Genomic DNA, 15497 nt, shown 5'->3' on the forward strand with positions numbered 1-15497 from the left:
ACACATGAATTAAATAGCAAATCATAATTTTAAGTTCCGGAAAATAGAAATATCATGTAGTGACCTTTTATGCTAAGTGGTTCTTTGACAAGTACCATTGATTTTTTTTTGCTGTAGTAGATTTTATAGTAGTTCAATTTGTTGAAATAAAAGTGCTCACTAATATTTTCATTATTTGATAGATCTGTAATACATTAGAAGAATGTCAAAATCCATGTCTTCAGCTAGTGCCCATGGAGTACGGCTTTCAGGAAATCAGAGCATATCAGCAAGGGAGCTCTTCAGTTTCATGCAAGCAGATACTTCCACTAATAAAAGACTGTATCCATAGGCGACAGCAAGGAATGGTGATGAACAGGAGAACTTCCTCCACTGAAGCTGTCAATGGCAGTGCTCCGGTTTCAGAAGGATCATCAGGTGTTCTAGACTTATCTGGTCCTGATGTGGATTCCCAGAACACTGAATATATTGGTGACAACTTATTGGAAAACTCTCAAATTATAAACTCCTCCTTACAGGCCCATGGTGATGGCAATTTAGATCTAATGAGTCCAGACAGTGGATTAGCTACTATTCGAAGCAATCGCTCATCCAAAGAAAGCTCTGTTTTTCTCAGTGATGAAAGCCCAATTCGAGAAGCAGTAGTACCGCCCTCAAGCATCGTACATGGATTTGATCTGTTTAGCTCACTACCTGAAGCTGAATTAGCAGAGGAAAAGGTACCAGCAGTTGTGAATGTGAATGATAATTTTGATTTGTCTGTTCTTGATCCATCATGTTGCAGTAACACTAAAGCTGATGTTGCAGGAGAAAAAGAAGAGTTTTTGATGATTACTAGTTTGCCAAAGTTAGATTCTGCACCTCCAAAAAATCATATTGTGAAAGCTGTAAAAACAGAGAAAGCCAGTGCAGTAACTGACCCAGTAAAGGAAGAGGATTTTCATGGTTATAGTGAAGAAAATGCTAGGGATAAATTAGAAAAAGATCAAACGCTGCAACAATTTACGAGATCTCGTGTGGTTGATATTTCTCCAACTTCTCAAAATCTTCCTAATGATGTGATTGGAGCACAAATTGAAGATAAGAATGTGCCCCCAACACCCATGAACAGTCTTGTTGAAGGTTCACCTCTGGATGAGGGTCCTCATAATATTTTTGCGGAAGATGTGATAGAAAAAATCAATGAAATTGCAACTGTTGATTCTGATCTGTCAGGTTCTAAGCACATTGGACAACAAAACGAACTTGAAGAAGGCCTTAAACAGCCTGGGTCAAGCACAATTGATGTCTGGAATGAAAACCAAAAAGAACTAAATGTAATTGGGCAACCTTCTGATTTTTGGACAGATTTTGATCAGGATTTCAGTCAGTCTGATTTCACACGTTGCGATATTTGGAATGAAATTGATAATCAGTCTAAGCAATCAACTGTTAGAAATGTGGATGATCTGTGGAGTACATCTGAACAGTCCATTTTCCAATCATCCTCTGCCAAACCAGATGTAGATGATGAACTGGATAAAAACCAACTGATCTCTGTTGATTCCAATCTAGATACCTGGAACATAGCTGCGAAAGAAGCAAATGTGTTTGGCTTCAATAATTTTGATCCATTATTAGAAGGCGAATCCCTCAACATTATAACATCATCAAGACAAGAGGGCAAACCGCAATGTGCGGATAGTTCAGACATTGATTCTGAACAGAAACAATGTGCATTAGCAATAGCAAATACATTTATTTGTGACGAACCTATACATAAAGTTACAAGGCCCACTGAATGTAAAATCCAACAACCAAACACTGAGAATCCAGAAACTAGCACAGAGTCTATACAGGAGACTGATCTTTCTTCATCACAAATTCCTACAATACTAAGGAATTCTGAACAGGAAGTTAATTTGCCAGTTACTGCAATTTTAGATATGGAGAATGAACCTACAAATGAAACCCAGTCAAGTCGTGAAATTTTAGCTGCATGGACTACATTTGACCAGGAAGTCAGCAACTCAACTTCCAAAAGTGGAAAAATAGGGTTTGCAGAAGACTTCCAAACATCTGCACAGGAGTATGATCTAGAGTTTAGTCCTGAAAAGGTGAAAAAGCAGTTGGCCATTGAAGATACAGATTTATGTGATGAACATTTACAGACAAAAAACTTGGAAGCATGGAATATTTCTCAAGGTGATCCCAAACACTCACCACTGACACATCCAAATCTATTGAGCAGACAAATAGATGGCATTAGTCAACCATGTAAGGTGAAGGGTGAATCTGAGCAGGACATTACTCAGTCAGTGACTGAAACTAGCATTCAAAACATTGAACATGTTCAGGACCTACAGCAAGATAACATTAGTCACAGCCAGGCAGAATTTGAAACTTTAGTGCCATTGGATGCAGAGGAATGCGAACAAGCATCTCCAGATGCTTCTGCAATGAGGAATGAACTTGAACTTTGCAGCCATTCGTCTTCTGAAGGTCGAGAGGAAAATGGTAAATGTATTGAAAAGATCAGTCAATCAAATGTAGAATCTCTAGATAAAGTGAAAAGTTTGGACCAAAGAACTAGATATTCTTCAGCTGAAAATCCATATATAGAGAATAAAAATGGACAAGAGAGCAACCAGCCTTCTATAAAGAAACATCATCCATGGAATGTTTTTGAACAAGATAATCATGAGTCCACATTCATGAACCAAGAATTTTGGTTCAATCAAGTACAGGAAATCAGTCAACCAAATGCAGACCACCCTACCTTATGCCATGATTATGAAATGGAAGACAGATTACCAGACTATGAAACTGATAAATTCTCCAGATCTGTTGAGTATAAATTCGTTGAAACAGATAACCAGCAACCCTCTTCAAGTCCTCAGATGTGGAATCAGATACAAGGCGTTTCTGAACTGAATGCAGATTCACATAGCAAACATGAAGAAAAATTTTCTGATCCTGACCTGGAAGGACAATGGAAAGCAACTACTCAGAAAACGGAACAGTCAGTGTTCAGCCTTCTTGATATACATTGTGAAGATGAACAGTACAGTCAACTGTTAGCTTCTGAAATGCCACAAGATCATTTGATAGCCATTGATATCAGCAATCAATCTTTGGAAGAAGGAATGCTGAAAGCCATGAAGAATTCTGATCAATTCAATGATTCTGAATGTGAGTTTATCCAGCCAACTACTGACCTTCATATTTCAAATAAATTTGAACAAGAGCGACCAAATGTACTACATCCTAACAAACGTGGAGAAGGTGAGAATGACCAGTCTTGCGCTGAAATTCCTGAAACTGGGATAGACTCTACATATCACTTTCCTGAGGTACTTCCCACTATTAATAATGCCTTTAGTGGATTTGAACAGGAGTTAATTAAACCAGATGGAAACATTCCTGATATCATGAATGACTATCACCAAGAAACATATCAGATTTCTTCAACAAATCCTGATGTTTGGGTTGAATCAGATCACTTGTTTTTTAGTTCAACTGATGTAAACCCTGATATTTTGAATGACTGTGAACTAGATTCAGACCTCTCAGCCTCAAAGAGTCCTGATAAATGGACTGAACCTGTTGAGGCAGAAAAGCAAGATTCTGGAAATCCAGATATGTGGATTGACTCAGAAGAAAAAGCTGCTGAATCTACAACCAAACGACCAGATATAATGGATGTATCTAGACATCAGTCTTGTCTTTCAGTGTCAGATGATGTTAATTCATATGAATTGGCTGAACAAGCTCCTTTTCATCCATATCAAAGTGTGGATAATGAATTGGTACAACAGACAAGCCATTCACCCGTAGTTGCTGTGGATACAGAGTTTCGTTTAGTACAGTTAGATAACATGAAGGAATCAAAACACGCAGACATTTGCATTGAATCAGGACAATTTTTTATCACAGAAGAACAAGCAATTGATAAAGATAAAGAGTTGACTGAATTACATAATGTAAAGATTGAATCTGCACAAGAAGATGAGCAACAAATTTCTGGTAGTCCTGTTGCTTGGATTCAATTAGAAGAGGGAGTTACTGAATCAATCACAAAATGTCCAGATTCACAGGATAAATATAAAGAGGAAATAAATTATTATGATTTAGAAAATCCTGAATTTACAGGGCATAGAGACCATCTAGTTAACCAATCAAATGTAGAACACCTTGATCCCTGGAACCCAGTGGAAGCGATTTCTTTTACGCTGGATAATGTAAATGATATTTCTTTGGCAGAAACTAAGCAATTTCAAGTCTCAGGTCCTGAAAATAATGTTTTGAACACAATGGAAGATAATAAAATGGCACCTGTGACTCTGGAGGACAGAAACTTAACTTCATTCGTTCTTGGGGAAGAGCAAGAGGGCAATGTTTCAAAAGAGGAACCTTCAAATTTATACCTAGACAATAATTTACACAGTATAAATGATGGGGTAAACGAAAGCTTTTTTTCAACATCTGGATCTGTGGATGACTATTTCATTTCTGTTACTTCTGACTACAGTCTGGATAAGCAGGTAGAAACTTTGCATAATTCAGAAGTGATGGAATACTTCTCTGTATCGGAAGAAAATATTTTGCATATGGAACCTCTGAGAGATTTTTCTCTGATTGAAACAGGCGCCACTTGCTTGGATGATGTAATTTCACCTGCAAACATCAGTGCTTCCAAAACCATGAAGGATGAGTTTGCTGCAACTCAGGAAACCCCAATAATTACTGGTGAGGAAACCCGGCTGACCGGTCCTGAAGTTCAAGGTTGTTACACAGAACCTAAATCAGACCTATTTAAAGACAAGACAGCATTTGTCCATGAAAATGTAGGATCTGTTTCATTTCATGATACTTGTGAATCTGTAAAACAATCAAACTCGTTGAAAACTTCAACCAAGGTTATTGAAGAGAGAAATATATTTTCACCAGCAGATGGTACTGCAGGACTCTCTGACACAGATATATCAAACCAAAGAAGTACAGAATCTAAGAATGTGATACATAATGTTGTGGGAAGTACATGGGCTTCATTTGAAAATTCAGATAGCAGCAGTAACAGCAATGTGACATCTTGTAGCTTATCTTCCAGTATCCAGAAATCAGACTTTTGGGAAGACCTTAGTCCCCAGGATAGTAGTATAATTGGTGAAGGATTTTCTCATACTTCCATTTCAGAGGGTCTTGCTGCAACAGCAAGTCATAAAGAGGCTGCAGGGAGCGAATTAAGAGCAGAAATTGCAGACCAACTGTCAGAGCCCTGTAACAATGGCAATGATATCCTTTTGGAGCATAAGTTTGACAATCAGTACAGTTCCTTGGTTTCTTCACTCAGCTCTCCAGCTTCCTCTGTTGAAATTGGTAACAGTTCACCAGAGGTTGAAAATGTGAGTAAACATCAGATGAACTCAAGTGAATTGGGTAGCAATGACATCAGGCTAACATCAGATAAAGACATTAGTACAGGAGAAATGGACTATATTATTGTATCTGGAAGTGAAAGACCTTGCGAAGGAGTGCCAGCTAGTCAGGAATATAAAAGTTTGATGGTAGAAAATGTGAATACAACCATTGTAAAAGTAGATTTTCAAGAAGGTATTTTTTCAACATTTCCTTCAGATGCAATTCAGCCAGGGGTCAGTGGAAATGCAACAAATGACTTGGAGAGATTTTCCCATGACTCTCCTCCTGCATACAAAATCGCTGAAGAGCAGCTTGAGGACAATAATGACCAAGATCAAAGGGAAGTATATTTAGATGAGAAAGCCACAGGTCAACAGAGCAAAAAAGCAGAGGAGGTAAATGAACTCTTGAACACCTCACTTGAGGAAAGTTCTAGTAGGGCAGAAGTGAGTGAATCTAATTCAGAGCATTCACTTAAGGAGCTAAAGACAGCAAGTCCTCTATTTAATGAGACCAGTTCAAATAAACCTGAAGAATTGAAGACTGACAATGATGTCATGTGTCATACACCTTCAGAAACAAGTGGAACAATTAATTCAAATAGAACTGCATCTATAGATGAGCTAAGCAACAGTGAATCTGAGAGCACTGCATCACAGTTCTCAGTGAGGGAAGCCAAGATCTCACAAGAAGATTTAAGGGAAGGTGGAAAGATGGAAGAACAGGTTTATCCAGAATCATTTGCAACTGAACGCTGTGCTTTGATGGAAAAAGAATTAATGAGGGAAGAGATTATTTTAACTGAAAACAGTGATTCAACTCAAGTGAGGTAAGCTCTGCCCTATTCAATTACTTTGAACTTTTACATATACCAACATAACCTTTATGTATATTATAAAGTTAGTACTTTTGAATTAAATAATTTTACTTTGTTATTAAATAAACTGACAATTATCAGGTATTTTGTAAATGAAATTGATGCAATCAAAATTAATTTCAGAAGATTAAAAAAAAATCAAATTTGAGAACCACACTTTGGCACTCAGAACTTGGTGACTGAAAGTAAATAGATCCAGAAGCTAAATGTTAAAATGTAGAAATTGTCCTCTTATATAGAGTTAGGTTTCTGGGGACATCTGATGACCCTGCCCAGGGCCCACACTTATCCCTTATCATCTTATCATGCTTATGTGATTTTCTAATTGGGCTACATGACTGCTTAGATTGCTCTTGCCCATTTTGTGTTAGATTTTATTTCAATATGTGCAACAGAAGACTATCAATGAAAATTATTCTGTGCTGTTTATGATAGGATTGCACTATGCATTCAGCCTTTCCATCTGGAGTAGGGAGAAAAGGAAACTTCACGTGCAGATGATCTATTCAAGTTGACTGAGGCACTGCTGCCCTCAAGAGACAAAACAAGGAAACCTTCCTCACACTCCTTTATACAGTCAGAACTCTACTCTAGCAGACATCAATTTCTGATGCTGCACCACTCTATTATTTGCCCACAGACTATGTGTTGTATTTGACCATAATTTCCAAACCTCATCAAGATCATAAAACCCAGTTCTAGATCCAATTTTTACTTGCATTACCACAGAGTGATTGTCAGTGATTTTACATACAAACCAAGTTTATTCCCTTGAATGCAATAAGTAGTTTATGATTCTTGAGTAATCCTTGCAATAAAGATATATGTGCAATAAATAATTTATTGCAGAATGCAGTGAATATATATTTCTTGAGAAATTATTTTTTCTCGATGTAGATTTGTAAAATGCAGGATGATATCGATATTAAACATTGCCTGGATAGAGCACAGAAAGGAGAGATTCACATCCACACAGAACTCGCTGATTTTCCTTCCATTCATTTCAATGAAGCACAATCAGGTTCTGTTCCTGGTGTACAATCCTTCCTGCCAGATTTTTTCCTTGTATATTTCACCCAAATGGCAAATATGAAAATCTACCCCAGTGAATTTTGTTTAATAAGCAGAATTAGCAATTATATTAACTATCTCTAAGTTGCATGCAACCATTTAGTTCCATTATTAGGAGGCTTTATGAGGTGCAAATGTTTGAAGTTTTGGTGTGAATGTACTTTGTTTTGTCAATGATGTGGTATTGCTCCTGGGGACAAAAGAACAAATTTGATCTAATTTTTATTCCTTATTGATGCAGATTTGCAAAGTTTTGAGACCTTATTATTTAATTGTTTATCGTGTTGGGAGAAATTGTTACAGATAATTTTCATTTGAAAATCAAATTTTGTTGAAAGTTTATCAGAGACTGGTAAACCCATATTTTCAATGAATATTGCTATATTTTTGTAAGGAATTAAGCTCCGTTAGTACGATTCTTGCCCAGTTTTAGCAATTGTCTGATTTTCCAATATAATTTTGCTAGTTGGTAGAAGTAACTGTGCTAAAATAGCTGGTCATATTTAGATGAAACATTAATAACTTGGTAATGCCCTCCGCTACTATTAGGACACCATTTATGCTCAGTATCAATAAGGCAGAAGTAGATTTCAATAGCACATCAGGTAGTTTAAAGAAAGGCTAATTATTAGTTGCTTTTTTAAAAAAAGTTTTACTTTGTTAATAACTGTTTTTTATTAATGAGGTTCCTGTTCTTTCCCTCCCCATTCTAAAGAGGGACACGGGCCTAGAACTTGCAATCTGTATCAGAATCCCTATTTATTATCCAAATCACACAAAATGTTATCTGTTTATCTTCCTCAGATTATTCAGGCCGATCCTTTGATGGAGGGGCCTTCTGAACTTGTACAGTGCAGGAATCCTTGCAGGGAGCAGTACAGAGAATCTTTGTTCAAGCTACATCCCCTTTTTACGACACTAGTTGCCATATTCAAATAGAGCATTCTAATGCCCCAAAAGCACTTTGAGAAGCTACAGAAAGAAGTTAAATGTGTAAACTAAGTTGGTGAGGGGGTAAGGTAGCAATTAAGTGGGTTACATACAGCTATTGGAGATTTGGGTCAGTCTGTTAATCGCAGGGAATGCTTCTGTTTATTTTTTGAGATGAAGTTCCATATATTCCTGAACTGAAGATAGGAATGTTGCATTACACACATTCTGATGTCAATGCCATCCACAGGATACATAGGGATGGATATTCATGTTAGAGATGGGTAATGAGAGTTGAGAAATTTCCTTGCTTGGCATCCCTTCATCTGTAAAATGTGCCATGAAGGGCATGATTTTCACTCCATTCTATGGGAGGCCATGCTGGAGATGGGCCCACTGACCGTTAAAACAGTTCAGAGGCATCCATGGGCTGCTGAATGCCAAGACCAGCTGGTTAAAAGGCAGGCCTTGGTTCTCTGAGACTTCATCGCAGTTGTTTTTTACAATGTTAGGCTCTCTAGCCCTCATTTCTCACATCATTTCATGCCCCATCCACTTGTCATACCCCATCCATGCCAATTTATGCTCCTACACCCACCCCATTGCTGTTTATAGCCACTATGCCAATTTAGTGCCAAATCATAGGAAGCCTTTCCCTCCTCAGCCCTCACCCTTTGTCCTTACACCCTTCAAACCGACTTAGCAGCTATCCACCATGGCAGACCTCAGGATCCATGCTGAGATGAAACAAAGTTCTAAGGATCTATTAGAGACTTTGTTATATAAAAAGCAATTTAATTCATGAAAGCTTATTCAGTACATTTAAATCCCTTAAAGTAATTAATCCATTATAATAACACATCACATCGAAGCCAGCTTTAATAACCTCTTGGAGCTATCAATCAAGTTGAACTCATAGATCCTACTGTGTTAATGACAGGTTTTGGAAGCAGTAATGCAATAATGATAACCCTTAGGGGTATGTCACCAACATGTATTGAAACTTCTGGAACTTTCTTTTTAACTCTGAGACACAGACAAGCAGTTCTGCTTTTCAAAACTTAAAGGGCAGGAGATTGAAAGAACTTGATAGCTTGATGTTCCTATATACTTTATGCACCTTTCACAAGCATGTACATCTCCACCATGAAGTCATGAAACACAAACTGCAGCTTATGGCCATTCCTGGAGTGTAAATTGGATCTGCCTGTCTGTGCACTCAATTTAAATAACCCAGATGAGTTTGGGTTTCCCTCATGTCTGCTTCAAACCCTTACCCCATTCCCCTACCCATGCGTGCCTGAAATGGCGGGTGAAGCTTCTGGATTCAAGCTCTTTTTAAAGGGCTCTAGAAACTCCACTGATTTCATGCAAATCCAGCTTATAGTAGTTGTTGAAAACCAACAAACATTTGTAATAGCATTATGGTCTAAATAGTTACTGAGCAGAAATTTGTGGCTGAGGTGAGAAAACCGGCGTGTAGCTTTCTAGCTCCATAGTTGAGTTTTTCTTCAGATTCTCTGGCACTCTGTGTGATAGACCCAGCAATGCCAGCTCTACAGTAATTGGAAGGTGCCCCAATTTGCATTAACCCCCCCCACAAGCACTGGAGCAACATGTCACGTTAGCAAGGGGGGAGATCTTTACATGGTGAGTAGGATGTGATGGGGAAGTTCTTTAAGCACATATAAATTTATTAAAATAGATTTAAATGAGGTTTCCACCCTTTCTGGACAGTAATGTCGTTAGGTCACTGGCAAGGGGTGGGGAGAATCAGAAAACGATATTTTGCTGCTAAGATTCTCATTCCTGCGATCTTGCGAGACTTTCTGCCTCTTGTCACCATTTTTGCTTGTGCGAATGCCAATAGAAATCTCCCCCACTGTCTCAGGCAGGTTCCTCCAGACATTAGTGTTGAAAACACGTTAGTGTTGAAAACTGCAAATAAAAAGGCTGCTGCTACTAATACTGGATGAAGCTTGCAGCTACTTTTTCTTGTCTACGTGTGGATTCAACATTCAGCCATCCTGTACAAGACAGCAAAGCAGCTGGCAGCACTAATTGTGTTGATATTGTCAAACATATGTGCTCAAAGTCACTTTTTTTGTTACCCTCACCAACTTCATGAGAAAACTTATTTGTCCAGATCTTGCAGCCAGTGGTAAAGCAATGTCACTCACCATTCACTACACTGACAGCCCCTAAAGAGTTTTTGCAGGCTTTTAAGTGAAGACTTGGGCCATGATTTTTCCATGGGAGATAGGTACTGGGAGGTGGAACTGAACCCTCCTACCGTTGAGCAGGATTTTGCATTTGCTGCTGTCCAGAGAAGAAAATTCCAAAGAATAACAACTCTCTGAGAGAAGAAATTCCTTAACATCTCTGTTTTAAATGGATGACCCCTTATTTTGAAACTGTATCCCCTACTTCTATAAGGGAAAACAAACTCTCAACCTGTCAAACCCTTCAGAGAGGTAACGCTGAGGGAGACTGCGACACTCCAGGTAGAAGGTCACAGACATTTATGCCCTCATTAATGAGAAGAGATTCATTGACTAGGTTGATTCCTGGCATAAAGGGACCATCTATTAAACCTAAGAACATAAATATAAGAACTATGAGCAGGAATTGGCCATCTAGCCCCTCAAATCTACTCTGCCATTCAATAAGACCATGGCTGATCTTTTTGAGGACTCAGCCGCACTTACCTGCCGACTCACCATTAATACAGAACGTTTGAGTGGGTTCAGCTGACACACAATGGAGATGAGAAGAATGAGAGGTGATCTTATTGAAGCATAAAATTATGAGGGGGTTTGACAGGTTGAGAGTATGTTCAATGCCACATGTGTTCCCAGCCCTTAAGGTGACACAAACCTCAGCCCAGCCTGCCTCTCCATCCTTCCCTGATGAGCTCTTGCAACTTTTCAGAACATTCAATACATTCATTTAGACCACTGAGTTCGTTCCAAATAATTCAGATCAAAATTCAAAGATTACGTCGCCATCTGACGCACCTCCATTACTGTTCATGCCTTCACTCATTGGGCATGATTGCTGAGAGCTCCCGATTCTTGGTTGTCTTCCAAAAAAATTTTTAGTGTCTACCTTGGGGTCTTGTGATGCAACTTCAGTGAACTTAATTAATGTCTTGCTGGGTACAGGTCTGATTTGCCACCAGTGCCCTTTCCAGCAATGCACAAAACAGCCGGCGCTGGAAACAGAGATGGTACTTCTAGCTGCCATTTCTGTGCCATCCTGCCTCTCTTTTGTCTTGAGCGAAAATACGGCCTGAGCCACGTCATTGGACATTTGATCCAACATTAGACTTCGACAGGGAGTCCGTGGTACAGTTCAGCAATAGAAACAACAGTGAGACTCTATAATTAATCAAATTGAAGGATCTGTGATACATAGTGTGAATGAGGAAATAAAAATTAAATTTAAATCATGTTTATAAAGCAAAATAATGAGGAGGGAAAAGAGAGAGAGAGATGTAAGTAGAGAAATGGTTTTGGGGAAATTGATGGAATTGAAGGTGGATAAGTTTCCAGGTCCTGATAATTTTCATTCCAGAATATTTAAGGAAGTCATCCTGGAAATAGTACATTTGTTGGTGGTTATTTTCCAAAATTCTTTGGACTGGACTGGTTCTACAGATTGGAGGGTAGCTAATGTAAGCCCACTATTCAAAAAAAGGGGGAGAGAGAAAACAGGAAACTATACACTAGTGAGCGTAATGTTAGAACTGGGGAAGTTGCTGAAGTCCATTATCGATGATTTCCTAACTCAGTATTTTGAAGGCAATGGTATAATCAGACAAAAGAGAAATTATGCTTGATGCATACATTGGAATTCTCTGATTAGAGTTGACCGAGGAGAACTAATAAAGGTAGTTTATTTAGACTTTCAGAAGGCTTTTGACAAGGTCCCACATAACAGATGACAATGTAAAGTTAAAGTACATGGGATTGCAGGTAATGTCTTGAGATGGATAGAAAGCTGGTTTAAAGATAAGAAGCAAAGAGTTGGCATAAATGGGTCTTTACCTGATTGGCAATCAGTGACTAGTGGGGTTCTGCAGGAATCTGTGCTAGGACCCTAACTATTTACATTATGTATTAATGATTTGGAAGAGGGAACTGGATGTATTATCTCCAAATTTGCACATGATACAAAGTGTTGGAGGGTGAATTGTGAGGAGTATGCAGAAATGCTTCAGTGTGATTTGGACAGGCTGAGTGTGTGCCCATGTGCATGGCAGATGTAGTAGAATGTGGATAAATATGAGGTTATCCTCTTTGGTAGTAATAATAGGAAGGCAGAATATTACTTGAATGAGTGTAAATTGAGAGAGGTAGATGCTCGGCGAGACCATGGCGTCCTCATGCATCAATTGCTGAAAGTAAGCGCGCAGATACAGCGGGCAGTAAAGTAGGCAAATAGTATGTTGGCCCTCATAGTGAGAGGATTTGAGGAAAGGGTAGGGACATTTTGCTGCAATTGGATAGGGCATTGAGGAGGCCGAACCTGGAGTATTGTGTGCAGTTTTGGTGTCCTTATCTGAGAAAGGATGCCCTTGTTATGGAGGGTGTACAGCAAAGGTTTACTAGGCTGATCCCTGGGATGGCAAGGCTTTCATATGAGGAGGGACTAAATTGGTTAGGATTATAGTCACTGAAGTTTGGAAGAGTGAGAGGGGATCTCATTGAAACGTATGAAATTCTAACATGGTTATAGAGGGTAGATTCAGGAAGAATGTTCCCAATGACAGAGGAATATAGAACCAGGGGTCATAGTTTGAGAATAAGGGGTAAACCTTTTAGAACGGAGGTGAGGAGTAATTTCTTCACCCAGAGGGTGACGAATGTGTGGAATTTATTTTCACAGAAAATAGTTGAGGCCAAAATGTTGTCTGATTTCAAGAAATTAGATATAGTTCTTGGGGCTAATGGTATCAACGGATATAGGGGAGGGGGAGGGTGGAATCAGGATATTGAATTTGATGATCAGCCATAATCAAAATGAATTGGTGGAGCAGGCTCGAAGGGCCAGTTGGCCCACTCCTGCCTCTAGTTTCTAAGTTTCTATGAAAGAGATGGACAGGAAAAAAAGAGAAAAGTTATATTTTGTTTTATTTTGAAATCTTCAACACTAATTAAGTTCTGAAGGGATGCAACATGGTATATCATGTAAATTGTTTGGCAATAATTAGGACTTGCAGCTTGTTAAAAATTCACTTACACTTGAATGCACCAGTCTTTACTTTTTTTTGTGTTTAGTGGTAACTAATGGGTGTCTACTGCAATTTCACATCCTTACGTGGGTTTCAATTGCGAATCTCTCAGTGAAATATTGTTACAGCATAGAGCTCAGCTCTTGATATTGTCTACTCAATTGCAGAGTAGTGTGCACCAGTACGGTACAGCCTATCCCATACCAGTCTTGTAAATACCCAGCTCAACACAACAATGCATATTACCTCAAGTACCCTCTGATCAACTCAACTCCCCTGGCTCCCAATACACAACATACTGCCTCCTCATATAAGGACAGAGATTGCAACAAGAAAGTGCCTGGAGAAGACCTACATCAACCCAAGCTTGCCACTACAAAAGGGCCTTACGAATCCACCTGCTGCTTGCCTCCCATCATGCCAGCCTGTATGGCGAAGACCACCATGCCAAGGAATAACAGTAAAGACCCTATGGCAACAGAAATCACAGAATAGAATCAACCCCCCCCCCCCATTAAAAATCACTTTCTCGTCATAGATCCCACGGTCCGCCCGCATAGCTTCAATCTGCCATGCCAATATTGGACAGTCCTTAATCATTTCTGCACTGGCCAAGGCCTTTGTGGAGCAAATTAGCACAAGTGGGGCCTTGCAGGGAACCCAGACTGCAGTTGTGGAGCACCTCAATCAATGATTCATGTCATGTCCAGGCTGTTCCCTGACAACATTTAGTGGGGGAGGGGGGGCTCAGAGTTCTCCATTTAGTCACTGAAGAAACTATTGCTTGGCTTGGTGATTACTGCACACGCTAAAAAAAAGTGTCATCTGGGGGAGAGCAGAGTAACTCAGACCGCAGCTTCCAGATTTCCACATTTATCTGCACAAGTGCACACTTTGGAAATTGGGGCCCCATTTACACCACAATATGGATGAATTCTGTTCACCTTATGTTATTCTCAGTGCAAAATAAGGAACTTTATGGAAGTTGGAAGTATTACCTGTACACTTGCTACACCTTTTAAAATAACCAAGTACATTATGCAGAACAATAATGCCAGAAAAATAAATACATCAAATTTAATTGTTCAATGTTCTGTCCTTCTTAGCTTAAATAAAACAAAAAGGCCAAGATATGTTGTGTTACAAGAGTTTGTGTAGCCAATAAAATGTGTTTCATATTGCATATGTTTCAATCAAAAAAACAAAATCACTAGTGAAGCGTTCATAACTGAAAGCAGGAAGCTAATTGCAAAAATTATTTTGCAGCAGTAACAAGCTGTGGTTAGCTTGTGTAAGTTGTGTAAAATTAGTGTGTACAGTTCCTGTTTTGTGGTTGGTATTCGTTGAACAGACTCTCCAGCTAAATGAATAGTCTCCCACTGATGCCTTCAATAGAATGTGAGTATACATGTTATGAATGAAATGTAACAGTAAATTCAGGAGTTTGCTTGAGTGCTACAGTATTGGTTGAGTAACAGTTGACTCATTAAACAATCTGCTACTATGTAGGTTGTATACCTGTGTTCATTTCTTTATTAGATTAAAGATAGGGGGTGGTTACTTAAGTTGGCTAGACTGCTCACATATGGATCTGATTAATACTAACAGCTTGGGATTTGAACCATTCCAGTTGGGGCCAGCCTCCTTACTATATCTATCGCTACAGTTTGTTGCTATTCGGCAGATAATTTCCAAGAACCTGCCAGCAGGCAGAAAACTCAAAGAAGAAAGATATTATCACAGAGGAATTGGTCATTTGAAAGTTGATTTCATAAAATATATTATTTTATTGATGGAGGAGACCACATGGTTATTATAATTCAATCTACCTCTCCTCTGTAATGGTTCAAGATAAACAAAAGTAACTCGTGAAATAGAATGCTTAAATGTTGCTAAGTGCATAATTTTTCACTTCCTGCCTGCAGTTCTAACATGCCCATAAGAAATCATCAGTTGTGTTAATAAACCTTGATGTTTGTTCAT

The 15497-nt window shown here is 38.8% G+C and overlaps 1 protein-coding gene across 1 annotated transcript in view; it reads left to right on the forward strand.

Moving 5' to 3' along the window:
- The first annotated feature begins 14852 nt into the window (after nt 1-14852).
- The window catches only part of LOC145343067 (protein prune homolog 2-like), a 131087-nt gene continuing 130442 nt past the window's right edge, over nt 14853-15497 (forward strand). Inside the window, exon 1 of the mRNA XM_080188889.1 lies at nt 14853-14912. The gene's annotated coding sequence lies outside the window, so the exon portion shown is untranslated. The remainder of the gene's footprint in view (nt 14913-15497) is intronic.

This window comes from Carcharhinus amblyrhynchos, chromosome 5, assembly GCF_965287045.1.
Source record: "Carcharhinus amblyrhynchos chromosome 5, sCarAmb.v2.hapA, whole genome shotgun sequence".
NCBI classification, from domain to species: domain Eukaryota; kingdom Metazoa; phylum Chordata; class Chondrichthyes; order Carcharhiniformes; family Carcharhinidae; genus Carcharhinus; species Carcharhinus amblyrhynchos.